This window comes from Lepisosteus oculatus, unplaced genomic scaffold (assembly GCF_040954835.1).
Source record: "Lepisosteus oculatus isolate fLepOcu1 unplaced genomic scaffold, fLepOcu1.hap2 HAP2_SCAFFOLD_63, whole genome shotgun sequence".
NCBI classification, from domain to species: Eukaryota; Metazoa; Chordata; class Actinopteri; order Semionotiformes; family Lepisosteidae; genus Lepisosteus; species Lepisosteus oculatus.
The window spans coordinates 855,001-872,500 of record NW_027168182.1 but is presented as its reverse complement, the minus strand read 5'-3'; the positions used below and the strand labels follow the sequence as shown (position 1 = coordinate 872,500).

Genomic DNA, 17,500 nt, shown 5'->3' with positions numbered 1-17,500 from the left:
CGTTCTCCGTTTCAAAAAAACATTTCCAAAATACAAGCCTTGCAGACAGACACGCCTCAGAGGACTTAAGGGTGGCTTCATGTCGGAATGATAAAGTCTCCCCGTCCGGACATGAAAATGCCACTTTGTTACACACAAAAAAAGAATCAACAACAGAGAAATGCCCACAAGCATTTGAAAAGCCGCACCACGTCGCACTTGAAATAGCTCTTACATTAGTGGTAGACGCAGGAATCGCCTTTTTATTTACGCTCTTACCAACGCGATGGAAAGCAAAACAAAGCAAAGCAGAGCAAAACAAAACGAACAAACGAAAACCTTGCGTATAACGCCGTTACGTGCCCAAGCGGTATTGTACATCATCCTAGCACTGCACCCCGGGGCGTACGGTATATGGGAACGAGCACACGCCACGAATCGTCTCGAATCACTCCCTACAGCTGTAAGGCGCCTTGAAGCGTGCACCCCCAACATTCTTCTTTGCGCATGTGTGAAAGGTAAACTCTTGAGCAAACTCTGAACCAGCTCTAAGGAAACTAATCCGATTAGACGTAACTTTGACTCATCTTTTTACGCTCAGTGCTGGATTGCTCAAACTCCAGCTAGGGTTAGGGTTAGCATTCCCACGCTACTTAGACACTTTGTTTACGCTCAGTGCTGGATTTTGGGAACTTCAGGATGAGTGGGAATTTTCTCCTATCTGTCAATTCTGTTTTGTTTTGGAGACTCTTGGCTGCCTATGTTGTACAGTGCAGCGTGAAGGAAACATTTTCCAAAACTGTGTCAGCTCAAAAGTTGTAAGAAAACCTCTCCAGCTGCTTTAACTCTCTTCATTTTTGTCATTTAATGTGACACTCGATGTATAACTGGAGCCTCACATATGCAAATGGTGAGGCTCCAGTTCGACACCCAGTTCGACACCACTTTACAGTATATGACAAAAGCATGGCAGACTGTGCCGGACCGGCAGATAACTTCCGCTTATTTTTACCATATTAAACATTGGAAATCCTCCCACTTGTATTTGTGACACTTGATTTTGGCTCCACCTAAGACACTCTTAAATCTTCAAACACTTTTCTCTTCTCCCGCAACACTCTTGTCTGTCGGCACTATGTGGCAGCGTTGCATGACAACCCCTCTCACCACGGAAAGGAACCTAACAGCTTTGGTAAGAGAGGAGAAAAGGACCTGGCCAGTACGGGGCTCGAACCCGTGACCTTGGCGTTATTAGCACCACGCTCGAACCAACTGAGCTAACCGGCCTCACAACAGTGCTCCTCTCTGTGCTGCAAAAAATCGAACTCAGGGAATTTCTTTTGTCCTCCTTTGAATAGAAAGCCGTGTAATTCAGTGTACGGGCTTTCTCGTGCAGTTTCATGGTTCTTGTAACCCAAATCCTACACTGGCCTGAAGTGCCCCCCCATTTCACAGCATTTTTCAGCTGATTTAAAATGTACCTAAAGGAGAAGCATTATTGAAGACCATCAATTACCAAGAGCTTTTGTCAAAGGTTTTGGTGGTCATTTTGAATGACCACAGAGCGCTGTGACCTCGGTTTTACATCTCATCCAAAAGACAGCGCCCTTTTACAACACAGCATCTCCGTCACTATACTGGGGCATTGGGACCCGCACAGACCTCAGGGTGAGCGCCCCACCGCCGGCACCATTAACACCGCTTCCAGCTGGAAGCTTTGTTTTTCCCTGTAGCTCACCCTCATCCGGGTACTGACCTGGCTCACACCTGCTTAGCTTCAGTGGGTTTTTTGAGTTGCGAGTTGCAAGGGGATGCAAGTGATGGAGCCGCTCGCTGCAAAAGCCACTGCATTGGCCGGGAATCGAACCCGAGCCTCCCGCGTGGCAGGCGAGAATTCTACCACTGAACCACCAATGCTCAGTGTCTGGGCCTTCAAAAAAGACGCTTTTTTGGTGCTCTGTGCAAAACGCGTCGACATCTGCTTCCAGCTGCAAAATGCCATTCGCGGACGCTGAAGAACTTATTTCCAAGGCAGAGGGTACAAGCGATTGGGCGTTTTAAAACCACCAGGAACAGCAAAGAGGCGCGCTTCTTTGCTTGCACCGGAACACACCGACTGGAGGCGGATAACGTAGTCGGCAGGATTCGAACCTGCGCGGGGAGACCTCAATGGATTTCTAGTCCATCGCCTTAACCACTCGGCCACGACTACAGCAAGCCCCACTGCCGCTGCGTTCTTGCTACAATCTTACCTGGATCGCGAGGCGCCGGCGGAAGCCTATTTCAAAGTCGTTCTCCGTTTCAAAAAAACATTTCCAAAATACAAGCCTTGCAGACAGACACGCCTCAGAGGACTTAAGGGTGGCTTCATGTCGGAATGATAAAGTCTCCCCGTCCGGACATGAAAATGCCACTTTGTTACACACAAAAAAAGAATCAACAACAGAGAAATGCCCACAAGCATTTGAAAAGCCGCACCACGTCGCACTTGAAATAGCTCTTACATTAGTGGTAGACGCAGGAATCGCCTTTTTATTTACGCTCTTACCAACGCGATGGAAAGCAAAACAAAGCAAAGCAGAGCAAAACAAAACGAACAAACGAAAACCCTCACGTCCCGCACTTGCGTATAACGCCGTTACTTGCCCAAGCGGTATTATACATCATCCTAGCACTGCACCCCGGGGTGTACGGTATATGGGAACGAGCACACGCCACGAATCGTCTCGAATCACTCCCTACAGCTGTAAGGCGCCTTGAAGCGTGCACCGCCAACATTCTTCTTTGCGCATCTGTGAAAGGTAAACTCTTGAGCAAACTCTAAACCAGCTCTAAGGAAACTAATCCGATTAGACGTTACTTTGACTCATCCTTTAAGGGACCTTTGTTAATTGGAGAAATCAATGATTTCGAATGAATTCTGTATGCGTTAGAAGACAGCTATACACAGAAAACATGCAGGACACTGCTCATGATGTTTCCCGAGCCGAAACACAGTGCGTTTTTCCAAGCCATCTGACAAAGCCCGCCCACTGAAAACTGCAGCAGATCGTGTAAAGACGTTCAACTTTGTAACTACTGCACGCACAGGAAGCAGAATAAATTCCTCTTTTCAAACTGTCAAAGGTTTGCTTTGCGAACGCTGCAGGACATCGCACAATCTCTTTTGAACGGGGACAAACGATTTCTTATGAGGCGCACTAAGTACAGACGTTTAAAAAGCTCCACTCATGCCGACGATGCAGCATGAAGAAGCGCAACCTAACGTTTGAATTCCTAGCACTGTTGCAACCTAGCACTGTTGCATTCCGCGCATCAGTAGCTAAGAGAATATCATTTAAGGCTCTTGTTAATGCTGTTTCAGAAACCAGACTGAAATTTCTCAAGTATATTATTTGAATCCAGATACGATTGACGTTGGGCAACAACTATTCTCTCAAAACTTTTAGATTGAAATGGGACCTTTGAGACAGGCCTGTAGTTGTTAAGAACTTGTGGATCCAAATTTGACTTCTTAAGGAGCGGTCTAACAACCGCTACCTTAAATTGATCAGGTACAACGCCTGACGCAAGCGATGCATTCATCATACTAATTATAGGTCCTGCCAGTCCTTCGAGGGAATCTTTGACTAGCTGAGTGGGTATGGGATCTAGCGAACAGGTGGTTGACTTTGTCTTACGTCTGTGTCCATGAGTCCACCATAAGAAGAAATCTGAACAGAAATCTGAGTGGTGATCATGCGAGGTCACCACGGAGGAAACCACTGCTCTCCCCCCCAAAAAAACCACCACTGCCCCTCTCAAGTTTGCTAAAGACCACATGGATGTTCCACAGCAACTCCTGGAACAATGTTCTGTGGACAGACGTGACAAAAGTTGAACTTGTTGGTAAATGTGCACAGCGTTATGTTTGGAGATAACAAAACACTGCATACCAACTCCAAAACCTCATCCCACCTGGGAAGCATGGCGGAGGCTGTACGGCTTGCAATCATCGAGGGACCGATGAATTCCAAGATGTATCAGGAAATTCTACAGCAGAATGTCAGGGTGTCTGCCTGTGATCTAAAACTCGAAAGACGCTGGGTCATGCAGCATGACAAAAACAAAGGAGTACATCAACAACAGAGTGGCTGAAACAGAAGAAATTCCATATTTTGGGATGGCCAAGTAAGAGTCCTGACCCCAATCCCATTGAAGTGCTGTGGCGTGATCTGAAGCAGGCCGTTCAGCGCAAGACATCCCAAAAATATACATGAACTGAAACAGTTTTGCATAGAGGAATAGGCCAAAATACTTCCTAACCGCTGCTCAGGTCTGACCAGCCGCTACAGAAAGTGGGGATTGAGGTTTTTGTCATAAAGGAGGTTCCACTAGCTCCTTAATATAAGGGTTCACATACTTTTTCCATCAATGACCTTGATTGTTTAAACCATTTGGTCAATAAAGAAACAGCAATGTCAAATGTTGGGCGTGTGTTGTTTGTGAAATCAGACTCTCTTTATTAATTATTATGACTTAGATAAAGATAAGATCACATGTTAGGAGCCATTCATGCAGAAATCCACATCATTCCGAAGGGCTGTTTACAAAAGTTTTTCTCCCAACTGTATGTGAGAGAAAAGCAGAGACGCTCACTGAGTAAGGTGGGGTTGTAGCTTTGCAAATCACAAGGACATTTGTACGCTCAAAATGGGACAGGAGCACCCCAGATGGGACTCAAACCCACAATCGCTGTTTTAGGAGGCCAGTGTCTTAGCCACTAGGCCACTGGGGCACACTGGGGAGGGTCAATCACGCTGATGAGAGCCAGTTTTTTTTTCCTTTGCTTTTTCAAAGGGATCCCCAAAATTAGGGAAGTTAGGCAGCAGAAGGTTTACTGTGACCTGAGAAGGACTGGCATCCAATCACGGTGGTACACACACACACGCTCTCACTCATCTGAGCTACACGGCTACCAAGATGATCTCAGGTGCGCCGAGCTGGTACGGAACATATTGAACTGATCGACGACGAATTGTCTCTCAGACAGGCTTTTCACCTCTGAGCTCCCTGACTGACAGTGATCAGCTAGGTAGTGAAACAGTCAGCTGCTTCTAAGCCTTAAACAGCTGCATCTCGGCGCTTCCACGGAGAGATGATTTGAAAGCCGAACATCGCCTATTGGGAACACCTTTCTATCACTAGTTTAAGAGACTCTTAAGGTCTTGCAGAGGTGCCTGTCTAATAGCATGTGCTTTGCAAGCTATAGGTGTTTAGGCTGAGGCAGAATGCCTGTTAACAAAATGTTTTTCTAAAGGGGCCTCTTACTCTTTTCCAAGCAATGGTCACCATCCCCACCGAGTGTCACAATGTAGTCATGTCCTAGGACATCACCTGTTAGTCTCCATTTGTCTGCCACCAACACTTTAGGTTACGGAGTCACAACCGCACCCCAAAGACCAGAGGAGCCGTTGGCATTCTGGCGGCGCAGATTGGGCTGAAGGTGGGACGCTTGAATCTCGCTGTTGGAGGCCGTCTGAAACTGACCCAAGCCTTTCCCTTGAATTAAATGTAAATAAGAAATGAACCCCAGATGCACATGGAATCAATCACGTGTTTCCTTTGAGCCGTTTCAGAGACTGCTCCAGAGTTTACCTTGCACAGATGCGCAAAGATTAATGATGGGGGTGCACGCTTCCAGGCGTCTTACAACTGTAGGGACTGTTTAGAGACAATTCGTAGATTGTTCTCATTTCCCTCTATTCCCCGTGTTGCAGTGGTAGGATGACGTAAATTCCTGCTTCGACACGTAACGGCATTATAATCAAGTGCAGGAGCTGAGGGCTTTAGTTTTGTTTCGTTTTCCATGGCGTTCGTAAGCGCGCAAATCAAAGGCAATTCCTGCGTCTAACACGAATGTAAATGCTTTGGAAAGTGCAGTGTGGTGCAGCTTGTAAAATCCTTTTCCACATTTGTGGTTTGTTGATGTTTTTTCTGTCTGCCAAAGTTGCATTTTGACATCCGGACTGGGGGACTTCATCATTTGAACGTGAAGCCAGCCTTAAACCCTCTGAGGCATGTCTGTCTGCCGGCACGAATCTTGTGAAAGGTATTTTTTTTTTTAACGGAGAGCGACTTTAAAAAGGTTTCCGCAGCGACTTCGCACTCCGTGTTTGATTATAGGAGGAATGCGGCGGTGGCGGGCTCGCTTTTGTCATGGCCGAGTGGTTAAGGCGATGGACTCGAAATGCGTTGGGGCTTCCCTGCGCAGGTTCGGAACTTGCCGACTCCGGCGTCTGCCGCACGTCGCCTTGTGCCTGCGCGGCAAAGGCAAAGTGCCGCTTCTCCTTTCCTGGTACTATAAAAATGCTAAATCGCTTGGACCCGCTGCCATGGAAAGCAGTTCTTCAGATTACCACACATTCTGCGTTCGCACCTCTGGTGCTCTACTTATGCCTTTGAAAACCCAATGAATAAAGCTGAAAGAACCGACACGATATGTAGGTGCTCGTAAAGCACGCATTAAAGAACTGTTAACAGCAAGGGTTTCAGTGGGTTAACTGAGGAGAAGGCGTGATCGCTAATTGTTGACTTTTTATTTGGTGTTAGAAACACTCTTACTGTGCATGATGTGCAACAAATGTAGCCACAGAAATTGCATCACGCTTTCATGTATGCTATTGCAGACACCAACGTTGCCTAGATAGAAAACCGAAATAGCCGTGGGTTTGCTTGTTGGTCTGAAGGATCTCTCTTCGAATCTCTATCATTTGTCAATGGAAGTAAAAGGCGCTGCAATCTCATACGTTCAGAATCAAACCCGCAGCTGTTGTTCGACTTTATTTCTTGACTAATTACAACTGAGTGTCGCATGAGCAGTTACATAAACTTGTCTGGTATATTTGAACACAAATGCCGTTCTTCAATTAAAACTAACAGTACATTGTCAGGGACATTCAGTTCTATACAAACAAGAGACAGACAAGAGAATATTTATACCTTTCATGTGGACTACGTGTTGACTTACTGATCGGAATAATTGAAAAGTTCGGGTTCATAGCCGATGCAGTGCGTGCTAATTAGAACAACAGCAACGCTGAGCTCTCAGCACCGTACTGAGCCCAGGTGTTTTTCTAAAGCTGTCAGGTGCAGTTCATTTACATGAAGGAAATCTCTTACTGGGTACGATTACAATACAGTAAGTAGCACAGGCTACTTAGGGAGTAGCCTGATGCGTTTAAAAACGACCCGAGCCAGGCAGAAGTCGAACCTACAATCTCCTGATCCGTAGTCAGACGTGTTATCCATTGCACCACTGACCCTGGTGCAACACTGCAGGACTGCAACCCGGTGAGCTCAGCACTGCAACTAGTAAAATACCCCCGGTCCATTCTTTTCCAAAAGTGAGAAACACCTGTTTTCTACATTTTGTCTGTTTTAAAACCATATCTCTTTAAACCAAACCAAGAGTTTGTCTTTTGCTCTGATATTCTGATTCATTTCGATTTCAAAGAAAAAAAAAACTACCTTCCAAAGCATCATAAAATTGTCCCTTCTTCCAGACTCTACTTCTCTCTTGTAGTAGTACAGCAGACCTTTCCAGGTGAGCAGATCACAGAGTCCGAAATGAGCTTCCTCCATCAAGCAAAGTACCTGAACATGACTCTGTCATCATAAAAGCGCCCCTGTAATAAAGAAATTCAATCTGAAATCAAGAGGGCAGTTGCCTACTGAAATACAAGAAGTCATCAATTTTAACCTAGCAACACATTAAAGGCTGCATCTATACAAGTACGATTCTAGAAATGCTCACCAGATTACGTTTTAAGAAGGAACTGCGCTTCAGGTTCTGCCGAGATCTTAACTCGGATGGCAGGATTCAGAGTCCGGAGTGCGGACTGATTGCGCACGGAGGGTCCATATACTGTGGATCCCTCAGTGATCTTCCGCGTATTCAAACCGCCAGCGTGTGACTCCCCTGTCCCCGTGACCTCATTGCTCTGCTCTCTCCTCTGTGCAGCCGAGCCCGATTCACGGTAAAGTGAAAAAAAAATATGCCCTCAACGTGAGATTTACTCTGGAGCGAGGATAGATGTTACCTTTTTATCATTGAACAGGATGTATGTGATGTGGCGACTAGGTTCAATTTTGTATCCTCTTTAAAAGATTAAGGACTGGGGTGAGCGTGATTTACCACCCTTTCAGCTAAGAACCCGACATGAGCACCGTTTAAGCTGCATAGACTCGGTCGTTTAACTCTTCTCCATTAGCAGGGTTAAGGTTAAAGAAAAAAAACATTGCTGACTTCTTTTTTTTTTGCCAGCTGCTAGCGCTGATTAGCAAGGTTTGTATTTCATGTTTTGCAAGTTGCATCCATTTTAAGAAAAACAAGTCGTGTTAAAGACAGGAAATGAATACTTGCATTTAATTAAGTCTAGCCATAGGCGGTTATCCACTGGGATTCAGACCCAGGGTCTCCTGTTTACTAGGCAGGCGCTTTAACCAACTAAGCCACAGCGCCCCGGGAGTGCTGTCCTTTTGCAGCCACTTGGACACACCACTCAGACACATCTGCATTCGGTGTGTGCTCCGCCTGCTCGCTGAGCAAGTTGCCACCTTTACATACAATAGCAACATCGACACCAAGAGAAAGGATGACAAATGGCTTTTATCTGGAACTTTTCATGTCCAAGGAGCTCAATGTGCTTTCTGTGTACAACAGGGCCACTGAACTCCACGCTGGCCACTGAACCACAGCAGTGGCTTGCTGGCTTGACATCTCCCAAGGAAAATGTTGAAATCGCATGTGGAACAGGAAAATGACCCTCGAGTACGAGGGAAAAAAAAGAAAAAGATCATCTGGAGCGCGCCAACCCAGTTGGGACAGCCCAGTTTTGTTGACGAGGTGGCTGAGTGGTTAAGGCGATGGATTGCTAGTCCATTGTGCTTTGCACGCATGGGTTCAAATCCCATCCTTGTTGGTTTCCATGTCTGTTTCCATTCTGTTTTTGATCCCTATTGCTCAATGCACAGTGAAAACATTGCATACATGTGTCTGACAATGAGAAATGGGCCCCTGAGACAGTCATTTGCCTGTTTCACAAATGATCGTATTTTACTAGAGATTCTGTTTGGTATTCAGATGTGCATTCGGACAGCAATCCCTTTCAAGAAATGATACGTTCTGGATGAGGTCAAAGGTGCATCATTTGGACACTTTGTGGGCTTGAAATACAAAGAAAATCATGTTCTATGGTACAAGATAAATACAAAACTTAAGCTTTTATTATAATTAGATTTGTTTATAAAGCATAAGCAATCATTTATTACATTAATATATGTAAAAATAACATTTTGGCATCATACGTTTAGTATATTTAGTCCCTAATGCTGAAAGAAATGATCATAGAACATGACTTCTAACCTTACCTGCTGTGTTTTTGATCCCTATTGCTCAATGCACAGTGAAAGCATTGCATACATGTGTCTGACAATGAGAAATGGGTCCCTGAGACAGTCATTTGCCTGTTTCACAAATGATCGTATTTTACTAGAGATTCTGTTTGGGATTCAGATGTGCATTCGGACAGCAATCCCTTTCAAGAAATGATACGTTCTGGATGAGGTCAAAGGTGCTGGAACACTGTATTTAGGATGTGTTTGCAGTTATTCTGTGTTTCTAGCTTCAACCCAGTGATATATATATATATGCTCACTGATTTTTTGGTACATGCCCAGGGCAATAATCATTATGAGGATTTATTTCCATATGTGCTAGAGGTAGTGTTGTGAAATTCTTCAACACACTGGATCGCAGGTTTAAACCTGCACTCTTACTCCTTAAATACCAACAAATGCAGATATGTAGCAATCATATTGTAGCTGACACTCATTTGCCTGTTTCACAAATGATCATATTTTACTAGAGATTCTGTTTGGGATACGGATGTGCATTCTGACAACAATCTCTTTCAAAAAATGATTTTACCTTATCGCAGCTTTGCCCCTCTTGCCTCTTTGGAAAATATCTCCATCTTGTGGTCGTTGTTGGTAATGTTTAGACAATATCTCCATCTTGTGGTCGTTGTTGGTAATGTCTAGACAATATCTCCATCATGTGGTCGTTGTTGGTAATGTCTTCTTATGCCCTTTTTTATTTCAATTCTTTATTAGTTGATTCTAGAATCTCTACAATAGAGCTGAAAATATCAGTTTTGTAGCAGACAATATGACATTAGTTATAGTCCAATTAAGACTTTATTACCCTGTTTGTAACATAACAAATTAAAATTGATTAAAACTAAGTTTGGAACACCAGGGAACATAAAAAATGATTTTTAGGAAAACCATGAGGTTCTCTGTGTCCGATGCCTGCAAGGGGAGAAAGCTAGAATCCTTTGCTTTTTCAAGATTTGAAAATAAACATCATATAACAACAGCTTTCATTCCTAGGAGTGAAAAATAACCATTTTTGAAGACATATTAGTTTCTAAAACACTACAATAAAGTTAAAAACATCCGTTTTATATTACTTTTAGTATTTTTAGTGAAATTAGTCATTTATTGCACTATTTTTAATATAATCTCTAATTAAAAGTGAATAGAATTAAGTTTGGAGCAACAAGGAACACAAAAAAAAAGATTTTAAGGAAAAACATGATGTCTTCTGTGCCAGGTGCCTGCAAGGGGAGAAAGCTAGAATCCTACCCAGGCTCCTGGAGTTCTGTCCTGGCTAAAGGAGGGTGAATCCATCCCCTTCAAAGCTCCATGAAAAAATGATCATTTAAAATTTGAAAAAAAAAACATCATATAACAACAGTTTTCATTCATAGGAGTGAAAAACAACCATTTTTGAAGACATATTAGTTTCTAAAACACTACAATAAAGTTGAAAACATCCGTTTTATATTACATTAATTTTTGTGAAATTAGTCATTTATTGCACTATTTTTAATAAAATCTCTAATTAAAAGTGATTAAAATTAAGTTTGGAACAACAAGGAACACACAAAAAAAAGATTTTAAGGAAAAAAATATTGTCTTCTGTGCCAGGTGCCTGCAAGGGGAGAAAGCTAGAATCCTACCCAGGCTCCTGGAGCTCTGTCCTGGCTAAAGGAGGGTGAATCCATCCCATTCAAAGCTCCATGAAAAAATGATATTTTTAAATTTGAAAAAAAAAAAAAACATTATAGAACAACATCTCTTGGTCCACAGAGTGCAAAAATCCAACTTTGAAGAAAATCCATTGACTGATCCCCGAATCCTGAAGTTTCTTCGCATGATATCGGGCTTGCAACCACTTTCTGGAAAATTTTCAGCTCCATTGTAGAGATACTAGAATCAACTAATAGAGAATTAAAATAAAAAAGGGCATAAGAAGACATTACCAACAACGACCACAAGATGGAGATGTTGTCTAGACATTAGCCTTCCCTGGGGGTCAGGTAGGTGCAAAAGATAAACCTTTATCCTATCTTTATCTTAAGATAAGTGTCCAAGCAGTATTTTTCCAAGTTTCACCAAGCTCATCATGTTGCCATAGTAGACAAAGTTCTATAAAATGTTAAATAACTTTAGAAAAAAGCATCTTGGTCTTTCAGTACTGTACAAGGTGAATTAAACTGTCCCTGGTAATAAAAAGTAATTAGAAGCATCCCAGAAACTTTATCTCTAGAAACATTAGCTGTTTTATATCATGTAATTTAGTGTGATGTTGTCAGAATTCAAGGATATTATCACACACAGAAATTGGTTCAGTTAAATCTAAAAAACACAGCTAAACATGGGTTTAAATGTAAAATAGAAGTCTTACCTCTTGTCAAAAGATTTAATTCAAGAAGCGATGTAATAAATGATTGCTTATGCTTTATAAACAAATCTAATTAAAATAAAAGCTTAAGTTTTGTATTTATCTTGTACCATATAACATGGTTTTCTTTGTATTTCAATCCCACAAAGTGTCCAAATGACGCACTACATGATATAAGGAAGATTATCACATGCATATCGGTATTATCTTTCTTACGAAAATGCATTCCTTTCATTACCTTTTACTTTTTAAAATGAACTCAAATTGTGTATAATGTAATAATTTAAGTAGAATAGATTCTAACAATACAATGATCCAGTGTGTTGCACTACTTCACTGCTTCACTGCTCTATGCCGTCTGGAAATAAATCCTCAGACTGCTCACTGCCCTGGGCTTGTACCAATAAATTACAGGAGCACGTCTATATATCACTGCGTTGAAGCAGAAGACACACAATCACTGCAAACACATCCTAAATACAGTGTTCCAACACCTTTGACCTCATCCAGAACGTATCATTTATTGAAAGGGATTGCTGTCAGAATGCACATCTGAATCCCAAACAGAATCTCTAGTAAAATACGATCATTTGTGAAACAGGCAAATGACTGTCTCAGGGGCCCATTCCTCATTGTCAGACATATGTATGCAATGCTTTCACCGTGCATTGAGCAATAGGGATTAAAAACACCGCAGGTAAGGTTAGATGTCATGTTCTATGATCATTTCTTTCAGCATTAGGAACTAAATATACTAAACGTATGATACTAAAATGTTATTTTCACATATATTAATGTAATAAATGATTGCTTATGCTTTATAAATAAATCTAATTAAAATAAAAGCTTAAGTTTTGTATTTATCTTGTACCATAGAACAAGATTTTCTTTGTATTTCAAGCCCACAAAGTGTCCTTTGATCTCTATTCTGTGGTAATCCACAATGACCCCGTTCTTCAGGTGATTCATCATGTCCTCCCTCGTCTGTTGAGAGGCCATCCCGATCTCTTCTGCCGTGGCATGCTTCATACACGCTCTCTTGAAGTGAGCAGGAAGCTGATCAAAAGTATTCAGGCACATCTTGCACACCAGGGGAATCCTCGCAGGTTTCCTTTGAAAATAAATAATACCATCTGTGTATAGAAACAAGCTAAGACTGATTTCTTAAATTATCTTTAAAATTCTCTCTCATAGTTTGAGCATAATGATTTTATTGCATTTATATAAGAATTGCTCATTGCTCCAAAATAAATAATGGTTTCATAAAAAAGTGAACACTTACTTGGTCTCAGTCACAGACTTTCCAATAGAAGCCATTGTGGAGTTCAGCAACTGCAGGTCCTAGAAGTGGGGAAGGAATTTTAAAAGAGAAATTGAATTACAATACAGAAGGAATGGCTGAGGGTTCACTGAAATATATAAATATACAAATTCCAAAGACTGAGTCCATATAGAAACAACTACTTTTCATTTTCAGTATAAGAAAAAAAAACATTATCTTCCAAAGCATCATAAAATTGTCCATTCTTCCAGACTCTACTTCTCTCTTGTAGTAGTACAGCAGACCTTTCCAGGTGAGCAGATCACAGAGTCCGAAATAAGCTTCCTCCATCAAACAAAGTACCTGAACATGACTCTGTCTTCATAAAAGCGCCCCTGTAATAAAGAGATTAAATCCAAAATCAAGAGGGCAGTTGCCTACTGAAATACAAGAAGTCATCAATTTTAACCTAGCAACACATTAAAGGCTGCATCTATACAAGTGCGATTCTAGAAATGCTCACCAGATTACGTTTTAAGAAGGAACTGCGCCTCAGGTTCCGCTGAGATCTTAACTCGGATGGCAGGATTCAGAGTCCGGAGTGCGGACTGATGGCGAACGGAGGGTCCACATACTGTGGATCCCTCAGTGATCCGCGTATTCAAACCGCCAGCGTGTGACTCCCCTGTCCCTGTGACCTCATTGGTCTGCTCTCTCCTCTGTGCAGCCGAGCCCGACTCACGGTAAAGTGAAAAAAAAGATGCCCTCAACGTGAGATTTACTCTGGAGCGAGGATAGATGTTACCTTTTTATCATTGAACAGGATGTATGTGATGTGGCGACTAGGTTCAATTTTGTATCCTCTTTAAAAGATTAAGGACTGGGGTGAGTGTGATTTACCACCCTTTCAGCTAAGAACCCGACTTGCGCATCATTTAAGCTGCATAGACTCGGTCGTTTAACTCTTCTCCATTAGCAGGGTTAAGGTTAAAGAAAAAAACATTGCTGACTTCTTTTTTTTTTGCCAGCCGCTAGCGCTGATTAGCAAGGCTTGTATTTCATGTTTTGCAAGTTGCATCCATTTTAAGAAAAACAAGTTGCGTTAAAGACAGGAAATGAATACTTCCATTTAATTAAGTCTAGCCGTAGGCGGTTGTCTGTAAGGACCAGTTCTGTTTGAGAAGACACAACAAAGAAGGCACCGCTGGGATTCGAACCCAGGATCTTCTGTTTACTAGGCAGGCGCTTTAACCAACTAAGCCACGGCGCCCCAGGAGTGCTGTCCTTTTGCAGCCACTTGGACACACCACTCAGACACATCTGCATTCGGTGTGTGCTCCGCCTGCTTGCTGAGCAAGTTGCCACCTTTACATACAATAGCAACATCGACACCAAGAGAAAGGATGACAAATGGCTCTTATCTGGAACTTTTCATGTCCAAGGAGCTCAATGTGCTTTCTGTGTACAACAGGGCCACTGAACTCCACACTGGCCACTGAACCACAGCAGTGGCTTGCTGGCTTGACATCTCCCAAGGAAAATGTTGAAATCGCATGTGGAACAGGAAAATGACCCTCGAGTACGAGGGAAAAAAAAGAAAAAGATCATCTGGAGTGCACCAAGCCATGTCCGGACAGCCCAGTTTTGTCGACAAGGTGGCTGAGTGGTTAAGGTGATGGACTACTAATTCATTGTGCTCTGTAGTCATGGGTTCAAATCTCATTCTCGTCGCTCTCCATGTCCGACACATGTGCCTGTTTGACGTCGGCCCTCCTGTTGCTTGCTCCGGTGCTAGAGCCGTTCATTTTCTAGCGGTGGCTGAACATGGTATAGTAGGCCAACGTCGGTATCGAGCAGTGACAGTAACAGTACTTACTGCGCCCCATAAGAAATCGTTTGTCCCTGTTCAAAAGAGATTGTGCTATGTCCTGCGGCGTTCGTAAAGCAAACCTTTGACAGTTTGAAAAGAGGAATTTATTCTGCTTCCTGTGCGTGCAGTAGTTACAAAGTTGAACGTCTTTACACGATCTGCTGCAGTTTTCAGTGGGCGGGCTTTGTCAGATGGCTTGAAAAAACGCACTGTGTTTCGGCTGAACTCCACACTCATGAGCAGTGTCCTGCATGTTTTCTGTGTATAGCTGTCTTTTAACGCATACAGAATTCATTTGAAATCATTGATTTCTCCAATTAACAAGGGTCCCTTTTTGAACCTGCGAGAAGCATTCTTTCAATGTAACAGATTTACTCCGGGGAAAGCCAGCATGACATTGAGAGTAGCTCAAGCTTTCAGCACCCATATCGGACTGCGTGTATGCAGACACCACTCAGAATCCACTGTAAGATTCTCCCTCAATTCCGTTTTTCAGTGCTTTAGCTCTTTCAAAAGGCTTCGCTTTGCTAGTCACAATCCAAGGCTCATGATAGCATTTGAAAACATTCACCACTGCGTTAGCCGGGAATCGAACCCGGGTCAACTGCTTGGAAGGCAGCTATGCTCACCACTATACCACCAACGCATGCCCACAGGAAGTCTGCAGGACACCACCAGAGAATGCTTTTTTTAAAAAATTTTTTATTAAACATAGAATTTACAAATACAAATACAACAAGAGGATCAGAGTCATGTACAAGAGAAAAAAAACGCAGCAGAAAAAAGCATTTAACTACCAGAGGTAATTAAGTAATTATGTGATCAAATTGTATATTTTACACGTATCATATTTTCCTTGCTTTAATATTTCTCAATTATTTATAAACTTTAGTTTCAACATGCATGCGTTTCCTGTAAAAAATAAAACTCAGCACACAGTTTTTCTTTTAACAACATTTCGAGTACCTCTGGCATTCATGAAAAAGACATACACAAAAGCAAATAACTAACTCTAAGACTGTCTAAACTATTGAGTTTTTCAAAGAACCAGAACTATAACAGTCCTTAACACTTAACTACACCATTCCAAACTAACACTAAAGAAACACTAGTATATACTGGTATAACAAATAAAACCAAACATAATCATTAACTGAGCAGTCACTGGGAGCAAATCTCCTTCCCGTCCACAAAGGCCCTCGCTCCCACAAAGTAGGCTCTCCTCCCCTCTCTTCTGGCAGCTTCAACCTGGGGCCACAGCTGGTTCCTGGTACTCCTGTCCGCAGCAGACAGGTCCTCTGCAAACCTCAGTTTGTTCCCATTCAAATACTCATTCCCCCTCGCCGCTCGCCACAGCATGTCCCTCGCCGTCCTCTTGGTGAACTGTATTATAATCGATCTGGGGAGCACTTGCCCAGACATGTTCGCTCTCCCGAGCTTGTGAACAAAGTCAATGGCCGATATTACGTCCTCCTGGTCCGGCAGGGTCCTTTTACAGATACCCTTCACTGTTGCAACAAGGTCCTTATCACGTTCCTCTTTAACTCCAAATAATTTTAAATTCCATCATCGACGGTATCTATCTACATCGTTCACTTTCAATTCAAGTTCTTTAATATGCTTTTCTTGTTTGGTATTTACTTGTTTAAGAACTTTTACTTCACTCTTTAAGTCTTCAACCTCTTTAAACACACAGTCCATGGACTTTTTAAGACTTTCGATTGCGACTGTATTACATCAAGTCATTTCCTTCAGCTCACCCATGCTCTGTGCCATCATGTTGAAGATGTTGGTCTGGAGCTCCTCCAGCGTCAGGTCGCCCCTTCCTCTCTTGGCTGCCGGGGTTTTCACAGGTGTGCTGGGCAGGGACTCCGGCTCTTCCTCTGAGTCTCACTTGGGCTGCGAGCGCTCGCGTACGAGCGCATCTCCAGCACTCTTTCCACGTCCCCTCCAGCTGCTTCACTTTTCCCTTTAGTTGCCATCAATTTTCTTGTAGTGCTATACATATACGATTGAGGTATCTTAGACTTCTCCTTCGAAGACCCAGCACTCTCTTTTCTTTTCCCAGTGTTACTCATATCGAAATTCTTAAACCTAAAAAAAATCGTTTTTTTTTCTTTCAGTTATAACTGAAGTTTAAACAACTACTGTTAAGTCCTTATTTTTCAGTAGTCAAAAAAAGCAAAAATTAACATTCAGGTCATGAAAAACTCAAAAAAAACTCCTCAACCACTAAACTTTACCTCCCACCTGAGCGCCATCTTGAAAGCCCCTACCACCAGAGAATGCTCACGATTTCGGAAGCTGTCTCCGGGACGTGCTGATTCCGCACATCCTGAATAAATCATGATATAGTTAGTTGCTGTAGCTAGACGTTCAAATTAGTTTCATGGCCAGATGGACTGTTTCCTCCAGCGGTATAGTATTGCAGTGAGACAGCACGATGCCTGCAAGACTATGTCACGCTAAACGCCACAGATTTCCGAGGGATAGGGTTAGGGTTAGGCTCTTATTATGGCGATTGTGGCCGTCTGCTCTGCGAGTCCTCGGTCTCCGGCCGTCTGATTGGTGCTCTTTTCTTTGGGGGGCGGAAAGTATC

General features: G+C 42.7%; 5 non-coding genes across 5 annotated transcripts; all 5 read right to left on the bottom strand.

The window, feature by feature from the left end:
• Positions 1-1,192: 1,192 nt before the first annotated feature.
• trnai-aau (transfer RNA isoleucine (anticodon AAU)) lies at positions 1,193-1,266 on the bottom strand. The gene has a single exon. It is a non-coding gene; the product is annotated as a tRNA-Ile (tRNA).
• A 559-nt stretch (positions 1,267-1,825) lies between these two features.
• Positions 1,826-1,896, bottom strand: trnag-gcc (transfer RNA glycine (anticodon GCC)). The gene has a single exon. It is a non-coding gene; the product is annotated as a tRNA-Gly (tRNA).
• A 213-nt stretch (positions 1,897-2,109) lies between these two features.
• Positions 2,110-2,191, bottom strand: trnas-aga (transfer RNA serine (anticodon AGA)). The gene has a single exon. It is a non-coding gene; the product is annotated as a tRNA-Ser (tRNA).
• Positions 2,192-14,227: 12,036 nt separating this feature from the next.
• On the bottom strand, positions 14,228-14,301 carry trnat-agu (transfer RNA threonine (anticodon AGU)). The gene has a single exon. It is a non-coding gene; the product is annotated as a tRNA-Thr (tRNA).
• Positions 14,302-15,475: 1,174 nt separating this feature from the next.
• On the bottom strand, positions 15,476-15,547 carry trnag-ucc (transfer RNA glycine (anticodon UCC)). Its single transcript has one exon. It is a non-coding gene; the product is annotated as a tRNA-Gly (tRNA).
• Between the last annotated feature and the right edge of the window lie 1,953 nt (positions 15,548-17,500).